General features: G+C 39.6%; 1 long non-coding RNA gene across 1 annotated transcript; it reads right to left on the reverse strand.

Moving 5' to 3' along the window:
* Window positions 1-569: 569 nt before the first annotated feature.
* On the reverse strand, window positions 570-5,884 carry LOC143930872 (uncharacterized). The gene is made up of 3 exons (XR_013262837.1): window positions 5,683-5,884; window positions 1,850-1,971; window positions 570-679 (listed from the first exon to the last, which is right to left on the reverse strand). It is a non-coding gene; the product is annotated as an uncharacterized LOC143930872 (long non-coding RNA).
* Window positions 5,885-21,042: the final 15,158 nt, after the last annotated feature.

The following is a 21,042-nucleotide window of genomic DNA, read 5'->3' on the forward strand; positions in this document are numbered from 1 at the left end:
ATGTATGGAGATGTGAGATGCTGGTAATTTCTATAGACAGCTCAGTCTGTTTAATCTTTGTAATACAAAATAAGACATTGAAAGGATAGCTATGAATAGTCTAGAGTGGCCTCATCTCCAGTTAGGAAAGATCTCAGTTCTTTGCTCTCCCTCTTGTATACCCTAAAACCGAAACTCTCCACACCTATTGGTGTACATATTATATAACTTGAAGTATTATACCGTGTACACACGAGCGGAATGTCCGACAGAAAAAATCAGACGGGAGCTTTTCATCGTATATTCCGATTGTGTGTATTGGGAAAGCCGCTCGTCTGTATGCTGTTCCGAAGGACCAAAAACAATGCATGTTCTGAAGCAAGTACGAGGTGGAGGCTATTGGCTACTGGCTATTGAAATAGCTTTTTCTAATCCCGTCGTACGCGTTGTACGTCACTGCGTTCTTGGACTTTGGTGTGATCGTGTGTGATAATGCATTCAGGTGAAAAAACATGAACCTTTACAACCCCTTTAAATACAATTTTAAAGCATGAACGATAGTTCTCCTTTAAACCTCAGACATCTGGGGCTGGTGTTCTCTTTTTTATTGACACGTATAGTATCATCATGCCAAGATGAATAAAGATCTGTAAGACCCTCAATAAGAAAGTTGTAGGTGCCTACCAGGCTTCCAAGAGATCTAGGAAGAAAAATAAAGTAATTAAAATCAATAATTCCACTGTAAAGAATAAAATCTACAAGTGGCATAAATTTTAAACAGCTGCTAATTTGCCTGGGACTGTACAGTCCATCTAATTCAACCCAAGTGCTGACCATTTAAAGCTGAAAGAAGTCTCCAAGAACCCAAAAATATCATTGCAGATTAGGTTTCAGGGCTGGGCTCAGCCCTTCCTTCTCTGAGCTGCCCGCTCAGCTGTCGGCTAATTACCATCTCCTATCTCTCCACAGTTACTCAGCTGTTGATGATATCCTTCTCGTCAGTCCTGCCTACTTAAGCCATCCATTCCAGAGGTTCTCTGCCTTCAGCTTGGTCACATCACAGAAACTCCTGCGATCCTGTTCAAGACTTGCTTTGCTGACATCCCTTCTCGCTCCAGATCCTGCTTGCCATTCCACTACATTGATCCCTGACTTCTGGCTTGGCTGACTATCCGATCCAGTTACTGAACTTTGGCTATGTTTTGACTATGTTTGTTCTTTTTACTTTTATTATTAAACAAGCCCGATTTAACTGTACTTCTGTCTCGGCCTGATTTCATGGTTTCTGACATTAGGTAACTCTTACAACAGTTGGGTTCAAAATACATGCATTTAAAATCATAAATAGATTGCACCAATTTAATGTGTATGACAGATGTGTTAAGAAAAAGCCTTTGTTGTACACAAAGGACTTTGGAACGAGACTACAGTTTGCTATTGATCATGAAGGCAAAGACCAGGCCTTTTGAAACAATGTGCTGAACACTGATTAATCAAGATAGGTTTGTTTTGTACAGTAATAGTAGGCATGTTTTCTGCAAACTGAAGACAGTATTTTAGAAGCTGAACATCATAAAAACTGTGAAGAATGGTGGTGGATGACATGGGATGCTATGGTTTGGGGTTGCTTTGCTGCTTCAGGGCCTGGGCAGCTTTCAGTCAACCAGTCAACTATACATTCTGCATCATTTCAATAACATTTTGGGCAGTTAATACAGTGTTATCAGCACCACATTCCCAAGTTGATCGAATTATCCCCAAAAAAATGAATATGGGACACTGAAGGTGCTCAAAAATACAGTTTTGTGTATTGTTAAAATGTAACAACTGTTTATTAGATTACACAATTAAAATATTGTATAATACAAACCAGCATTGTGAATAAATATGTTCCTGTTGTCCTCGTATGAAGTGGTATAGTAATTGATAGCTCCAACATGTTTTGCCCAATGGGGCTTCTTCTGTGAAAGACTAGACGCTGAGACTTTAATACTGCGATGAGAAAACAGAATAAAAGTAAACAGCTTAATAATAACATGTTCGTATTAAGCAAAATGTTACAAAATGAAATGTAAATCATCTGCTGTGTTATTTAATATATTAATCATTTAATACAATAAGCAGTTGTTATATTTTAACAGTACAAGAGGCTGTGTTTTTCAGCTTCTTCAATGTCCCATCTGGTTATTCGGAGATTTGGATATATCCGAATACCCAAATCACAATATATACAAATTTTACCGAGTGACCCGAACAACGAAATTAAAATTTGTCCAAATTTCAGAAATTCGGACTGAAATTCAAATCAAATTTTGCATCGAACTCTAGTCGAATTCTAACTGTACACATACTGCTGAAATCAAAGACTGTGTGTATTATTAGAGTACCATTTCAAAATAATGCCAAATAAAAGCCAAAAGGTGATTTAAAGAGTCATTGTAATCCTGAAGATTTTTCTTTTGTTTGTTCACTTTGCCACATTCAAATTGAAAAAAAAAATCTATCGTTTTTGATTTGAAATTCAAATAAAAAAAATTTCTATTCAAATCTTTCGAATCAAAAAAAAATGGTAAATTCTAAGAAAATTTGAAAAAGACATAAAACGAATTCCCAATAGGAATCCCGAATACGAATTGAATGAATCAACTAAATTGAACTAAACTAAATTACTAGATTAACAAAACGAATTTGAAACAAAACACATTTTTTCGTCATGCACATGTCTACTTTTTTGGTTAAGTTGTGCAAAATTGAGCATTTTTGTTTTGGTGAAAGTTTACAGGTTTTTCAAAATGCATTGGAATCAATTGGAAAATTAAATGAATGCTTCTTATTGGTTTTATTTAAAGGTGAATTATAATTAAAGCTGTGTTCCACCCTAATTTGCATGCATGTCTACATTTGTTGCTAATCGCTTCACCGATCCTTTTTGGATAGTGTTTTTTTTTTTTTAAACGCTCTACTTCTATCCATCCATCCTCACAAGGTACGTTGTATTCTTTTTCGCATTGGCTCCTGGGATGCCAGTGTAATTAATCCCAGGAATCAATGGGCATCCTCTGCTGCTAGCATTGCATTATTTCTAAACCGGAAATGATGGGGATGGTAAGCGTGGTAGGTGCCATTTCTATGGCAACTTACTATATACATAGTGGGCAGTGAAAAGTTCTCACTGCACATGCACGAGATCAGGAGGTGATTGCTGGGTATCCAGCAGCACCATAGGTTTGTGCAGCCTATTGCACCCCAAAGCTCAAACACACATGCGCAGTAGAGCAGTGGATGGTGTCAGTAGGGATGAGATTGGTGTCAGTAGGTTTTTATTTTTATTATTTTATTTTGTTATACTGCGACAGGTCGGCTCATTCCAGCAAATTGCTGTAGGTGTACGTAGGAGCCATAGCAGGCACGTGCAAACGCTGCACGGCGAGGGACCTGATGGGGTGGGTGGGAAAGAGGGCCAGAACTTGGATCTGTCAATGTAAACAGACATATCCCCATTTTGACAGGGGAGGAGAGAGATCTGCTGTTCCTAGTGATTAGAAACAAAGCAATCTCGTTCCTTCTCCAGTCAGTCCTATCCCCCCACAGTTAGAAACACCTCCCAGGGAACACATTTAACCCCTTGATCACCCCCTAGTGTTAACCCCTTCCCTGCCAGTGACATTTACATACATTTTTATAGTACTGATCGCTATAAATGTCAATGGTCCCAAAAAAGGGTCAAAAGTGTCTGATCCGTCCGCAGCAATGGCACAGTCCCACTAAAAATCACTGATCACCGCCATTACTAGTTTAAAAAAAAAAAAAAAAATATATATATATATATATATATATATATATATATATATATATATATATATATATATATATATATATATATGAAAAATGCCATGAATGTACCCCCTACTTTGTAGATGCTATAATTTTTGTGCAAACCAATATACGCTTATTGTGATTTTTTTTACCAAAAATATGTAGAAGAATACATATTGACCTAAACTGATGAAGAAATTAATTTTTTAAGGGATTTTTTGGATATTTATTATAGCAAAGAGTAAAAAATATATTTTTTTCGAAATTGTCGTTTTTTTTTTGTTTATAGCGCAAAAAATAAACACCACAGAGGTGATCAAATACTACCAAAAGAAAGCTCTATTTGTAGGGGAAAAAAGCATGTTTTTTTGTTTGGGTACAGCATCGCACGACCGCGCAATTTTCGGTTAAAGCGTCACAATGCCGTATCGCAAAAAAATGGCCTGGTCATTAAGGGGAAAATCTTATGGTCTACATTTTTTGCGATACAGCACTGCGGTGCTTTAACCGACAATTGCGCGGTCGCTAACATATGGTTAACATAAAAAATATATATACTTTGTAAACTTTTTTTTTTATGTGCACATAAAATGAACCTGGAAATAAATACAGTCATGTGATCACCATGTTAGTGCTGGCAGCAACTTATAATTCTATCAAAGCAGGTTTCATTTAGAAGAACCTAACGACCCTTTAAACCAGGGGGTCTCAAACTGGTGGCCCTCCAGCTGTTGCGGAACTGCAAGTCCCATGAGGCATTGCAAGGCTGGTAGTTACAAGCATGACTCCCAAAGGCAGAGGCATGATGGGACTTGTAGTTTCGCAACAGCTGGAGAGCTGCCAGTTTGAGACCGATGCTATAAACCGTAGCGACCCTTGACCTGTGTAGTCTTTCTAAACTCCAGAGCCTACAGTTCAGACATCTCTGTAGGCTTTTCCAGTGTTACTTTCATTCATGAGATATGATAACATTTGTACTAATGCAGTTACATTATGTGCTCAGGTTGTCAATTCTGCACAGTAAGTACTAGTAGCTGGAAAATAAAACAATAGGATATTAAAGGGAATCGGTAATCATGTAAGAAGACAGGTATCCTGCAAAGATGTAGGCAAACACAGAACATTGTATTATACTTTTTATTTAATTGACCTTTTTTTTTATTGTTTTAAAAAACTCCTATTAGGAGCTTCACTCAAACCTGAATACAAGAAGCGATCGGTCTTTCACAGCAAAGAGTACATTATTTCATTTTTTTTTCTCCCCCATTTTTTTCTTTTACATCGGACTTTGATGGCACGCAGAAGCAGCAGCACGCCTCCAGAAAACGTACGCCGCACCTTTCATCTTAAAATTTGACAAAATGCTGATGTCCTATATACCCTCAAAATATGAACTGAGGTCTACGGAGAATAGACGGATTGTATGAAATGCAAAAAAGGCAAATTCTTAAAAGTCTCTCTTTTTTTTTTTTACTTCCAGCAAAATGGAACGACCAAAGTAGCCCCTTGCCCCCACCGAGAAGTCTTTCCTCTTTGCCGCACTTTGGCACTAGTCCACTTTTATTAGAGTTGTTGACTTTAAGTTTTTTTTTTCTCTTTTTTTTTTTTTTTAAATCAACAAACACAGCACAAGGCAGCGTGCGCCTCATTTTATCAAATGGTACACAGCTTGTTAATGGCCTCCCCAGATAATTTGAACTAATCTGCGGTGATGACCACGGGGACAGTGATGATTGTCATGTTAGTAAAAAAAAAATCAAAACAATCATGTTACGTCAGTTCTACCATTAAAAGACTTGCTTCTCTGCAAATTTTTGCGCTCAGTAATTAATACTCTAGGGCATCCAATTTCCAAGCTGGTACTCTAGGCTCTGAAATGCCACTCACCTGATAATTATTTCAGGAAACCATGCACGAATAAATGTGATTGACAAATGCAGCATTGCTATAATTGCCTCAAGCAGAGAGAGAGAGAGAGAGAGGAAGAGTAAGAGAAGAGAGATGGCGTAGAGTTAACTACTTATGTGCTTACTTATCAGTCGAGAGAGGGAAAGAAAAAAAAAACAAAAAAAAATGTGTTTTGGCAACGTACAGAGCTCCTTCACCGCTGAGCTTATCAAACTTGTTCTCACGGCGGTTCGTATTTGTTTCTCAGTTTCAGAAATCTACTTACATTTAAGGGTTCACTCCCGATCCCAGGCGGATTAAATGTTTTGCAATAAAAAAAAAAAACAGGCACGCGTTAAATCCCTACCTGTCTGATTGCCGAAACAGACTGTGATTGCTACCTGGAAGCAGAACACCGGAGTCAAAAGACATCTGTGATGAAGAGAGAATTGTAAAGGGAAAAATATTCCTGATATGTCCTATGATCTGACACAGGCGTGAGTGAGGGATGTATGTTTATAGGGGTCTAAACAGGAAGGATTCCCTTTGGCTTCACCTGAAGCAAAGTAGCTGAAGAGAGAGGCAAAAGAGTTCATAAATACACATTTTGAGACAAAAAGAAAAAAAAAAAAAAAAAAAGGAAAAAGAATACACAGCATCACCTGCTAAGCAGACACCATTGTGGAAATCTATTATTTTGCGTCGTAAAGTTGGGTGTTTTCCTTGCCAATCAAAGAAAAGATGTGTGAGCTTATTCCATGCAAAGGGAATACAGGAGAAGTGTAGTAAACCGTGGACAAAAATCAGCTTTTTATCAGTGTGAAGAAGGTAGAATAATAAAAGATGTTTGTGGATTGGTTACCTCACTATTCCCCTTGGCAAGATATATTGGGCTATTCTCCAAAGCCTAGTGCCAGACAATATTTTATATATATATATATATATATATATATATATATATATACATACACAGACACAAACCAAAAGGGAGTGCAACGCTCATGGGTCTTGAAAGGTGAACGTGGTTTTATTTTGACATTTCAACGAGGCACAAGCTCATCTTCCTCAGGATCCTGAGGAAGACGAGCTTGTGTCTTGCCGAAACGTCGAAAATAAAACCACGTTTACCTTTCAAGACCCATGTGTGCCAATCTCTCTTTTGGTTTATATACATTACAGTCTTTGTTGTGCAATAGGGCCCATTTTTTATCCCTGTTTTGTGTGTGATGACAACCATTGGACATCATATATATATATATATATATATATATATATATATATATATATATATATATATATGTATGTATATATATGTGTGTATATATATATATATATATATATATATATATATATATATATATATATATGTATATATATATATATATATATATATATATATATATATATATATATATATATGTATATATATATATATATATGTGTATATATATATATATATATATATATATATATATATATTATATATATATATATATGTGTGTGTGTATATATATATATATATATATATATATATATATATATATATATATATATATATATATATATATATATATATATATATATATATATGTGTATATATATATATATATATATATATATATGTGTGTATATATATATATATATATATATATATATATATATATATATATATAAAAGACAATCAGATGGGATTGCTGCACTTAAAATTTATTTAGAAAATTTTGAATTAAAATTCCATTCAGTATCAAATGCATAAACGTTTCGGGCTGTAGAGATAGCGCCCTTCTTCAGAGACACATACAATGATAATGATTTTTATAAGCATATTTATACACTCCTATCTCATGTGAGATCAATTAATCAATTAATCATTTTGTACCAATGGGAAAAATCAACCAATGCAAAAAAAAACATATAGGTATATATGAAATCATGGATCACCAGGTGCTATCACTTTTCCTATCACTTTCGATATGCGCTAAGAAAAAAAACAAAAAAAACAAAACACATAATATTATGAAACTTGACATATTTTTTTTTTTATGCTGGTTCACCTTTTTTTTTTTTTTTTTTTTAAGAAGATTTGCACACAGGTCATGTTAGCGTGTTACGTTGCCAACAGGTGACATGTACCTTGTTAAAATTATGTAAAAAGACTCTTGCTTCTCCAGCTCCCCCTAAAAGGGCATTTAACCTTCCCCCTCTAACGCATATGATTTATTTGGGCTAGCTTTTGCTTTTAAAGGGGAACTCCACACTCCATTCTCCAATGCTCTTGTCTCCCCCCTCTGTCACCTTGGATTTCCATGGGCTAACTTTTGCTTTTAAAGGGGAACTCCATACTCCATTCTTAAAAGGCTGTGAGCTGCCTTCACCAATCCAAACCACATCCTTTTTCTGAGCTTACAACAGGGCCAGCAAGGAAAGGGGCGAGAAGAGCGATCGCCCAACCCCCTCCTGAACCATACAAGGCCACATAACCTCAACATAGCTGGCTGCCTTTGGGGCATGTTGGGCTCAGCCCAATACCAACCACAAAGCACCTTGTACCCACTAGTTTAAAGGGGCTTCCCACATTCCATAAAGCCCCCTGGCTGCAGCCCCCCACAACCCCAGCTTAGGGTTGCGTGGAAGAGGCCCTTGTCCCCTGAATATGGGAACAAGGTGGTTGGCTTTTGGGTTGCCCAAGACCCTTCTGCCCCCAAGAATCCACCCCCCTTTCATGGGGTGGCTTGCTGTGTGGTTGGCTAGGGGTTTGTTAGTGTGTGGGAGGAGCAATATTCTTTTAGTTTGGGGTGGGATTTTTCACATGGGGGCTCTCATTTTAAGCCTTAACATACCCAAACAGCCTTATATGTATTGGGCAGGACAGGCTATTTTTTGTTTTGGGCTAAAATCTTGTAGCTGCATTGTAGATTTGTACGTTTTCTCTAAAGCCATACATGTTTGAAGCAGCATTTTGGATACATGCTACAGATACACCACTTTACAGGCAGAGCAACCCCCCCCAAGTTACTAGCTTTTAAGCAATTTTGCATTTTTAAAGACACTTTTCCTTGTTTTGTTTTTGTGGTTGTCCAAATTGGTGACATTGATATATGTCCCTCAGGGTGGGACCTGGACCCCCATACCCATTTTAAGGGCAATAACTAGAAGATAAGTCAGTTCCCATAGACTGCAATGGTATTTGCTGTATAACTTTTGCCCATGTTAGGCTCTTTGTTTGCACCCTTGGACCAGGGGGTGTTTGTCCCATCTGTAATTTTGTAGCATGCTTAATTTTGGACAGGGAGGTGGCTTATTTTGGGCTAGCTGCATTTGGGTTGGTCTGGGCATGCTCAGGGACTTTGCTTTTTTTTTTCCAGCTTTTTGTGTGTGAACAGCACTTGGATGTTTCTGGGCATGCTCAGAGAGTGTGTTTTTTGTGTTAGTAATTTAAGGACACCCTTAACAGGTGTCCTATTTTATATACCTATGTTATATAAAGCTTGCATTCTTTACCTTGCCCTGAAAAGATGCAAGATTCTGTGTGTGTATGTGTGTGTGTGTGGGCAAGAGAGTACATTTGGGTGTCCTTATAGCGTTTGTAACACATTTATTTTCTCTTTGTATTTTTTTTTTTGGTATGTCTTTGCAAAATAGATGTGTTTTAGAGAAAGTTTTTTTTTGGTATATGGTATTTTTTTGGGTGGGGGGATATTTTCCCCTGAAATATTTTTGATGTTGTCAATGTGTGTCGTTTTTAGGTTATTTCACTTTGATTTATTTGTCTGTGCTGCATTATTTTGCAAAATCTTCCTCAAGATGTTGTGACTAATTAATGTTTAAATCCCTAATAGATGTCCATTTGTGGACACAGTCCTTTTAACTCCTGTTAATTTCCTCTGCAAAATTGGCAGATCTAGTGTCTCAAATGAACATACACATGTTTTTTGCTTTCCTTGCTCTTTTCCAAGTCCTGTTTTGTTGACCAATAGAATTTGTAGCAAAGTTTTTTGTGTTTTGTTAATTTTTATGCAACGGATTTCCCAGCTGCAGCTTAACTAGGCATGCCATGGCAAAACAAAAAAAGGTGTGATGTGTCTAAAAGCAACTTTCCTGGTGCCTTCATGGTAGCATATGCATGGATTGTGTGTATGATGCCATGGATAGGCACCAGGAAAGGAAAATTACAGAGAGGGAAGTATTCAATTTTCAATTTTAGAGCAGTGGTTCTCAGCCTCAGTCCTCAAGTGCCCCCAACAGGACATGTTTTGGGAACTTATTTTAGATAAAATAGCTGTCCAAAATACAAAGCCATTGACTCTGATTTAAAGCACCTGTGCAAGATAAAGGAAAACCTGCAAACATGGCCTGTTGGGGGTACTTGAGGACAGGGTTGAGAAGCACTGATTTAGAGCACTGGGCTAAAATCTAGCTCAAGACAATTCTATGCTAATTATGGGCATTTGAGGGAAACCAAGTGAGTGTTAGAACCCCTGCTTGTCTTCTTTTTAGGTTGGGCTTTGTGTCCCTTTTCTGAAAATTGGCTTCACTTCCTGTCACAGCCAAACAGGAAGTGAGGGTAAAACCCTTAAGTGTTTAATTTGGGCTCCTGTGCTGTATAGGGAATAAGAAGTGGTAATTTGTCTAATTAGCTGGATGCTGCAAACACTTCCATGAGACACACACTCATGTAAAAAGATAAGTGAAGAAAAAAATGGTGCTGCTCTCCCAAAGTGAAATTAATCTAAAAAAGTAAAAACTTTTTCAAACACTAGAAAAACCTTATTGCAAAATAAATATGTGTAACCTGATAGTGCGTAATCTCCTCAAATACCTTCGGGACTAACCCAAAAGGTTCTAAAATGAAAATTACTCATATATACACCTAAAATTGAAATAAATCCACATATAAGTGAAATAACCAACCAGAACGTGATCTAATCAGGAGAGGTATCCACTGCTAAGGTGCTCTTATAAATCTAATGTGTATATACATAAAACAATTACTTCATGGACAACAAAGTGTCATGCACAATAAAGTGTAAATAGTGATCAAAATTTGCATTAAAGTGCTAAGTGCATATGATAAACGTAGAACAAATTAAAACACACAATAATCCAGCTAAGTGAACAAAAGTCCAGTGAAAGTATCGGATGCAGTTATAAAGTGGCTCAGTGCTTGTAAAGTGCAAAACAACACTTCCTCCACTCCGGTGAGTCCACGTGTTAGTAACACACACTAGGTAATTACCTCACCTCTGTAAGGTATACAGCGTGTCTGCAGCCCTCTCAAAGGTACACAGGGAATCAAGGGGGGGGGGGACTTCAAATAGCCACACTTTAGTCACCATCCATGTAACCGCTCCATAAGTAGATTCCAATATTGCTCAAAAGATAAGTATGAGGGTAACCATAGTGTAGTAAGTTTTAAAATCACAGAATTTATTCACAAATTAAAATTACTCACAAACAGCCGAGGTGAGTCAGACAGTAACAACAAAACTACGAGCGAAATGCTCGAGTGCAGGCATCACTTCCGGTCTCCGTATCCTACGCGTTACGTCACTTCCCGTGACTTCAACTGGGATGTGAGAACAGTGGGTGGAAGCGTCGTTAAGAGGACTGGGCGGGAGCGGCTGCGCCCTGTATTCAAATACAGACACTCCCTGTATAATCTAAACAGCAAAGCGTTAGGATAAAAAACTAGTGAAGGCAAGAAATAATATATATGGATCACAAAAAGACACAAAAAAAGGGGGGGGGGGGAATGGTTAACAGCTAAAACCCTACCAATGTCTTTCCTTGGGGACACACAGGTCAATCTAACTAGTGTCCCCATTAGGCAAATTGCACTCTAGCACTTTGTTGTGTACACCCCAAATTATTAGGTATTTTGGGGTTTATTAAAGGGAAATCCACTCTGCAATACAAGTGTACTCACTGTAAATCTGAGGGAAAGCACTGGTGATTTTATCATCCAATCCTGTAGAAGCAAAGATGCTGTTTTATTTTCCTTGCATGTCCCCCTCGGATCTCCAGCAACTGCACTTCCAAGTGCACTTGTAGTGCAAAGTGGAGTTGCCTTTAGTAAATAAACCCCAAAGTCCAAGAAACCTACTAATTTGGGGTGTACACAGCAAAATAATAGAGTGCAATTTATCTAATGGGGTAGCTATTTAGATTGACCTGTGTGTCTCCAAGGAAAGACATTGGTAGGATTTTACCCTCACTTCCTGTTTGGCTATGTGACAGGAAGTGAATAAATTTGAAGGAGAAAGTGGCAAAATTTGTGCGTTATGGTACATCTACTTTCCAAATTTTGCACTTAAAATGGCACTATGCAATCTGATTGGCCAATCTCTGTACAACTCAATATTTTGGCAAAATATGTAATAGGAAGACGCACTTGAACATTTCATTCAAATTATAGGAAATCGATCAGGCTCTTGCACAAAATCAAATTTTTTTAAGATCTAACTGATTGCAGTGTATGGTCTCCTTTAAAGATCAAGATCTGAAAATATTAATTTATTGAGTTCAGAAACACTAATCTGTTCTTTGTAATGTATTGAAAGATTTGGGTAAAAATAGAAGAAAAAAAAACATTTTAAAGATATATTAGAAGTAATAGGAATGAGATTAGCATCAAAAGGGTTAATTAACTGAGAACACCTACTAATTGCCTAACAAGACACATCCAATGAGATGAAATTAACCAATTGTATTGGGCGTCTGCAATTATCAATGAGAAAACCGCAGTTACCCTAGCGACAGTTACAGTTTACATATTTATTATTATTTTGCGCTTCAAAGTTTCCCAGGTCCGCATGTTCAGTTAATTACTTTTCCAGCGCACCAATTAAGGTATGAACTGGCGCAACGCATTCTTCTTAGTAAATCAGCCCCATGGTGTTTTTAACTTTGCTTAGTGTTTCACTTTACACCAAACATATACAGTTTTACATATACATCCTTTTGTATTATTTTCAGGAAAACACACAATTTTTTTCTTGAGATAATAAATATGAAATTTCAATATTGAAATATTTCACATTTACCACTTGCAACCAATTTTTCTCAAAAGTTTTACCGCCATGCTTTGAACAGTCTGTAAGTTGATCTGTGTGGCGGCCCCCAATCCATGCGCTCGGCCCCTAATTTACAAGCATGCCAGACACATGTATTTCAATGGTTTTTTTTCTTTTGTAAGCATATGATAAGAGCCTGAGGCTCTAATTGGCTTTAAGAAAGGGTGGTCTCGGGACGCAGAGCACAGAGCCCTGAGCCTACCCAGTTGTGTGACAATAGTGAATTAACAGTCACTATTGTCTTTCTGATTCTCCTCCCGGCCAATCAGGAAACTTGTCCTGAGACCTGATTGGCCAGCGAGTCTTAGGACTCGCTGGCCAATCAGGTCTCAGGATACACTTCCTGTTCAGCCGGAAGGAGATCTTCCTTCTCCCTGCCTCCTAAAAGTAAGGCCTCTGATTGCCTTCCCATCCAACTCCCGGGGAGGGGTTGGTGTTAGTTTGCCGCCCCCCCCCCCCCCCCAAAAAAAATATTGAGCACCGGCCACCACTGGTTGATCCCCTGTTTGAAAAGAGTCAAAGGGGGGTGGCACACCTTCTTTTTCAATTCCCAAGGCCCTATATGAAGTTTGGTTAGCCAGAAATAAGAAGCCATTTCACGGCTTACTTATCAAAAAGCTCAGTATGCTTTACCAGAAACTACGTCATGGAAGCCCTTTGTAAAATTAAATAAAGGTTTTATACTATTAGTTGTAAATAAAGGTTTATACTAGTAATTAAAACATAATATAATACATAAATTATTTAACCTATAAACATTCAAAGAAAAATGATATAATAAAGAAAAGGCAGTCTCTTAGATCATTTTTCATCATCCTAAATTTGCATTTATATGATTTTATATATTTTTTTTATATTTATTATTGCTGTTCTTTCAAATAATTAGGGGGAAAAAAACCTGTTCCCAGCTGTAGGTTAAGCTTCCCGGCACAATGTGTGCCTCTTTTATTTTGAAAATAGGTAAAGGAAACATTCAGATAGGGGAAAAGGAGGAGTAATTTAATTGTCTGACTCCTTCTGTGCCTCAGAATATCAGACAGATGGGAGGATAAAACTGGGAGCTCAATAATTAATTTTCATGTTCCCGACTAGTGGGACCACTTTTAATCCCTGTTCCTGTGATTATAAAGAAAGGTTGAGTAGCGAAGTTTCACTCGTTAGCAGCAAGCATCAGAAATAAAAATACCTGCATTATTGTGAGATTTTTTTTCCCACATTTTTTACGGTTCTTTTTTTGACATTTAAAAAAAAACATCCTTGTTTCAGGTCCTTTGCTGAATGGAATTGAATTCCATCAGATAAATAATGGAACAGCTGGTTGTTCACAGGTTACAGGTCAAGACTTTCTGACTCACTTAAATAAAAGGTCAACCAAAAAGATTTTATTTCAGAAAAAAAATATATATTCAGTTAGATCATTAGCTTCTACGCACCGATTATTATGTGAGCTAGGTTTGCATACTGCCATTTAATAAGATAATAACATAGAAGGTTTCTTTCTGCAATCCTTATGCCATTTAGAGCACATGCATGCAAACATTTCAAATGCATTTCTATAAGGTGGAATTTGACATACAGTTGTGCTAAAAAGTTTGCATACCCTGGCAGAAATTGCGAAATTTTGACATGAATGTTAAAAATATGACTGATCATTCCAAAAAACTGTCTATTATTAAGGCTGCTTTCACACTGGGGCATCAGCGGCGCCAACGGTAAAGCGCCGCTATTTTTTGCAGAGTTTTACCGTCATTTTTGCAGAGCTTAAAAATTGTTAAAATGACCCACAAAGCGCCGCTATATCGGCAGTTTGCCGGCGCTGCCCATTTATTTCAAGGGGCAGGAGCGGTTTAGGGGCACTGGGGCTTTCACACTGAGACTGCAGGGGAGCCGTTTTTCAGATGCTATTTTTAGCCCAAAAGCACCTGAAAAAATGTCTCAGTGTGAAAGGGGTCATAAATCACCCAAATGCCCCTGATAAAAAGTTTACATACCCTGGAATGTTTGGCCTTGGTACAGACACAGAACGTGGCACACACAGGTTAAAATGGCAATTAAAGGTTAATTTCTCACATTGGTGGCTTTTTAACCCCCCTGACGGTATTCCCGAGTCTGACTCGGGGTGGATTTTTCATACCAAAAGCGGTATCCCCGAGTCAGACTCGGGACAGCGTCGCTGGATCCAGAAGGAGGTTTACTTACCTTCTCCTTCGGATCCAGCGTTGTCTCCCCGCTGTACGAGCGAGCCGTGTCTCGCTCGATGCATCACACCGCCGATCTCCGTGCCCTGCGAGCGTTGCGACGCACGGGCACGGAGATCGGCGCCAAATTCAAAAAGTGAAACAAACAGTATGCATACAGTATAATGTAATCTTACAGATTACATTGCTGTATGTAAATATTTCACATCCCCGTTGTCCCTAGTGGTCTGCCCAGTGTCCTGCATGCAGTTTTATATAATAAAAACTGTTCTTTATGCCTGGAAACTGGAGATTGTCCATAGCAACCAAAACTGTCCCTTTACATCAAAAATGATTTTAGACCAGCTGGAAAACAGCGATAATAAATTAGAATCACTTGCAGAATTGAGCGACAGCGATTTGTGGGGAGATCCGTCATCAAATACTGAAAAGTAATGACAGTGACAATTCTGCAACTGAGCAAATTTCAGTGTTTTTGATTTGATTACATTACTGAATAATTTTTATTATTGTTATATTATTATTTGGTACAATTATTTATAATTATTTATTATATTATAATTTATGATTTAATTTTTCAAACTTTATCATACCCGGGATGTCTGCTAGACTCTGGTTTGGACAGATTTAAGAGAGTTATTCCTAAGAATTGCAGGACTACAATATAAAACGCCAAATTTTCATGCAAAATAATGGTACCGCTTTTAGCACCTAAAATCCGAAATAATCGTACCGCCAGGGAGGTTAAATCACAATTAGTGTCTGTGTATAAATAGTCAATGAGTTTGTTAGCTCTCACATGGATGCAGTAAGCAGGCTAGATACTGAGCCATGAGGAGGTAGACAAGAACAGTCAAAAGACCTGCGTAACTAGGTAACTTTACAAAGAAGGAAAAGATATACAAAGCCTTGAATATGCCAGTCAGTACTGTTCAATCACTTGATAAGAAGTGGAACGTTTGGGGATCTCTTGATACCAAGCCAAGGTCAGGTAGATCAAGAAAGAGTTAGGGATACAAAGAAAAACCCACAGGTAACCTCAGGAGAAATACAGGCTGCTCTGGAAAAAGATGGAGTGGTTGTTTTTAACCACTTCCCGACCAGCGCACGACGATGTACGTCGACAGAATGGCACGGGCAGGCATATTGGCGTACATGTACGTCCAATATTCGTTGCCGCCGTGCCATCGGGAGCGCGCCGCCGGCGGCGCGCTCCCGCGCTGGTCGGGACCCCCGTGAGTCCGGTCGCGGGACCCGCGGACTCGATCGCCGCGGGCATCCCCGCGATCGTCTCACGGAGCGGCCGAATGGAGGAAATGCTGTATAAACAACATTTTCCCATTCTGCCTAGCAACTAGTGACGCTGATCTCTGCTCCATGTGATTGGAGCAGAGATCAGTGTACACTAAATGACAGCCCAACCCCCCCACAGTTAGTAACACACCCCTAGGAACACTTAACCCCTACACTGCCACCCACTGGTTAACCCTTTCACTGCCAGTGTCATTTACACAGGAATCACTGCATTTATATAGCAGTGATTACTGTATAAATGACAATGGTCCCAAAAATGTGTCAAAAATGTCCGATGGGTCCCCCACAATGTCGAAGTCACAATAAAAATCGCAGATCGCCGCCATTACTAGTAAAAAAATAAATAATAAAAAATTATTAATAAAAATGCTATAAAACTATCCCTATTTTGTAAACGCTATAACTTTTGCGCAAACCAATAAATAATCGCTTATTGTGATTTTTTTTACCAAAAATATGTATAAGAATACGTATCGGCCTAAACTGAGGGAAAAAAATGTTTTTTTATATATTTTTGGGGGATATTTATTATTACAAAAAGTTAAAAATAATGCGTTTTTTTCAAAATTGTCGCGATATTTTTGTTTATAGCACAAAAAATAAAAACCGCAGGGGTGATCAAATACCACCAAAAGAAAGCTCTATTTGTGGGAAAAAAAGGACGTTAATTTTGTTTGGGAGCCACGTCGCACGACCGCGCAATTGTCAGTTAAAGCGACGCAGTGCCGAATCGCAAAAAGTGGTCTGGTCTTTGACCAGCAAATTGGTCCGGTCTGAAAGTGGTTAAGGAGCGCAATACGAAGATATTTGAACAAAAAAGAGCTGCATGGTCAAGTTGCCAGAAAGAACCCTTCTCTGCACAAGTTCCACAAAAAAGTCTGGTTGCAATATGCCCAACAACACCTTGATGTGCCTCTTTGGCTTTTTTTGTGGCATTGGTGATGTGATTCTGAATGCATAACTGAGGTATTGCCCAAGGTCCGGCTGTCATGCCACTTCCCAATCACCACCCCCCCCCCCCCCCCAGTTTTGCTTTTTCTCCCCCCTGTTTCTTATTTAAATAACTCAGACCAGACCTTACTTTTTGGGTTTAAATGGCCAAAGCAGCCCTTTTTTTACAAAAAAAAACATTAAAAAAAAACATACCATAACATATCAGCCCGAATGTAACTGCCTGCTTTTATTATGTCTTAGGATTTTTGAAGGCACACTTGACTGACCAACTAGCTGTATATGGCACCACCTTGCCTTTCCACGGCCCCCAGCCACAACTTACACCGGCTTGGGGACAATTGTTTGGCAAATTCTCCAGCCGATACAGCAAACTACTCCAACACGTATTACATCCGAACTTATTAGGGCAGTTACACTCTTACCAGAGATGGGCCCAACCCATCGTTCTCCAAGGAACATAACCATCCCCACCTTCAAAAAACCCTATGACCTCTGCCCGCTGCTATGAAATCCCCAGTCCCACTCAAAACAACTAATTAGGGGGGAAAAAGAACACAAACCAAAGAAAAAACCCATTTGCAGAAATAAATTGGCGGGAGGGCAGGAGAATCTTGCCTGATGCTGTCCCCTGGTCCAACTGATGCTAGAGGAACGCCTCCCACCAAGGAACCCCTAGGACCACACCCTGCCCCACCCTATCCCCCAATGAGGTAAAACCTATTACTTTTGCCTTTTTCCAAACATTTATTTAACCTCTACCTTACTACAGCCTAGCTAGTCAAACTCAGTCATGTATGCCTTCTACTTATGCTGCACAAGCAGCTCTTGGGCTATGACTTTAGCTGGTCATCACAATGCATATTAACCTCTTTAAGACCAGGCCTTTTCTGGAACTTTTTGCTTAAAAGTTTCAAATATTGTTTTTTGCAAGAAAATTACTTAGAACCCCCAAACGGCACTGATAAGCAGCACTGATGGGCACCGATAGGTGGAACTAGTGGGCACGTATAGGTGGCACTGATGGGCGGCACTGATGGGCGGCACTGATAGAGGTCACTGATAGGTAAAACTGATTAGGAGGCACTGACAGGCATCACTGATTGGCACAAAGTGCCATCCTAATGGGCACTGATTAGCACCCCTGGTGGGCTCACCTGGTGGTCTGAAGTGGGCATCCCTGGTGGTCATAAGTGGGGATCCTCGATGGGTCTGTGCTGATAATCAATGTGCTGATTATCATCGCAGACACCCGTTGTCAGGAGAGCAGCAGATAGTTTCTCCTCTACTCACAACTGTTAGTGCGAGTATAAGAAAAGCCGATAATCGGCTCTTCCTATTTACACTGTCATCAGCTGTGATTGGACACAGCTGATCACATGGTAAAGAGCCTACGTCAGAGGCTCTTTACCGGGATCAGAGATGCGGTGTGTCAGACTGACACACCACACCACTGATCGGCCCACTGCGCGCCCCCATGGCTTATCCTGCTGGACCTAATACGAGTTGCAAAATATAGAATTCAGTAAACATATTGCCACGTACACACGAGCGGACTGTATGGCGTACTTAGTTCGTCATACAATCCGACGGACAGTCCGTCCTACTTTCGACTGAACGGACTTGACCACACACGGTGCACAAACAGTCCGTCGAAAGCTTGCGCGATGACGTGTACAGCACGTACGACGGGACTAGAAATAGGAAGTCCAAGACACAGCAAAGCACCCTTCCGCCGTGTAAATCCTTTCTGGGCATGCGCCATTCTTAGTCATTCTTAGAACTAGCATACTGACGAGCGGATTGTCCGCTGAAACCAAAGTACGACGGACAGAATTTCGAAAAATCCGAAATTCTTAGTACGCCAGACTGCACGCTGAAAAAGTCCGCTGAAGCCCACACACGAGCGGATTGTCTGCTGAAATGTGTTTAGACGGACTAAGTACGCCATACAGTCCGCTCGTTTGTACGCGGCATATCTGGAACTTAGTAATGTTTAACCACTTCAGCCTTGGAAGGATTTCCCCCCCTTAATGACCAGGCCATTTTTTGCGATATGGCATTGCGTCCTTTTAACTGACAATTTTGCAGTCGTGCGATGTTGTACCCTAACATTATTGTAGTCCTTTTTATCCACAAATAGAGCTTTAATTTGGTGGTATTTGATCGCCTCTGCGGTTTTTATTTTTTGCACTATAAACCAAAAAAAGAGAGACAATTTCTGCTATAATACATATCACAAAGAAATATATATTAAAAAACAAGTTTATTCATCAGTTTAGGCCGATATATATTCTTCTACATATTTTTGGTAAAAACAAATCGCAACAGGCGTATATTGATTGGTTTGCACAGAAGTTATCATGTCTACAATCTATGGGATAGATTTAGGGACTTTTATTTTTAGCGGGACTTTGACATCGCGGTGGACAAATCTTACCCCAAATTACACTTTTTGGGGACCAGTGACATTATAACATTGATGCTAGTGCTAACAAAATGCACTCATCAATGTAAAAATGACACTGGCATTGAAGGGGTTAACACTAAGGAGCGATCATGGGGTTAAAGAGGAAGTAAAGGCTATTTAAAAAAAAAAAAATGCAACCTGCAAGGCAAAGGCATAATGAACTAGTATGCATAGCATACTAGCTCATTATGAATAACTTACCTGAGAACGAAGCCACCGAAGCGGTCCTCCTTCTTCATCTTCGCCGCTGCCATGTATCCCAGAGTGACTTCCGGGTCTCGCTGCTCCGGCGCTGTGATTCGCTGGAGCCACGATGACGTCACTCCCGCGCATGCGCACGGGAGCTGACAAGAGCGGCATATCGCCGTGATCTGCGGCCTGCACAGTGCGCCTGCGCACCGCTGTCTACGGCGCATGCGCCGTAGACAGTGGTGCCTGTCTTTTTGTAAATGTCTCCTAAACTGTATAGGTTTAGGAGATATTTCTTGGGCCTACAGGCAAGCCTTAATCTAGGCTTACCTGTAGGTCAAAGTAGTTTGTAAGGGTTTACAACCACTTTAAGTGTGTTCCCTAGGTGTGTTCTAACTGTAGGGGAGGGGGGGGTGGGTTCACTGGGACATGGCAGAGATCACTGTTCCTGATCACTGGGAACAGAAGGTCTCTGACATTTCATTAGGCAGAACGGGGAATCGTCTTGTTTACATATGCAGTACCCTGTTCTGCCTCTGCACACAGCAATCGCGGGTCGCCGGGAGACATGGAGTCCGCAGGACCCAAGGGCACGCTCCCATGGCACATGGCGGGTGCAAGCGCGCGCGGGATCGCTATCCTCCTTGCACAGACCAACTTACAGGTAAGTCGGCTTGCGCAGCAGAGCTGACCTGCCACGGTAAATGTATATGAGCTGGTCGACAAGTGTCTAAATTGGAAATCAGGACACCAAAATAAAATAAAATAGAATTGTAGGAAGAGTCCCAATTTACATTGACATCCTTCACTGAATGAATTGTGAAAGTACCATAAAAACCATAAAATCAAGTCACATAATTCTGCTTCCTGTTTTGAAAGTTTCATGCCCCGTACACACGAGCGGACTTTTCGACATCCAAACTCCGACGGACTGAGTCCGGCGGACTATCCGATCGTGTGTGGGCTGCAACGGACTTTAGCAAAGCTAAAGTCTGACGGACTTTAGAAATGAAGCATGCTTTAAATTTTCCCGACGGAACTCCGCCGGACCCGGTCCCCTTTGAAAAATCCGCTCGTGTGTGTGCTACTCCGACGGACTAAAACCGACGCTAGGGCAGCTATTGGCTACTGTCTAGGAACTTCCTACGTCGAATCCAGTCGTACG

The sequence above is a fragment of the Lithobates pipiens genome, unplaced genomic scaffold, assembly GCF_037356315.1.
Source record: "Lithobates pipiens isolate NorthernLeopardFrog02 unplaced genomic scaffold, aLitPip1_a1.2 Scaffold_25, whole genome shotgun sequence".
Taxonomy (NCBI): domain Eukaryota; kingdom Metazoa; phylum Chordata; class Amphibia; order Anura; family Ranidae; genus Lithobates; species Lithobates pipiens.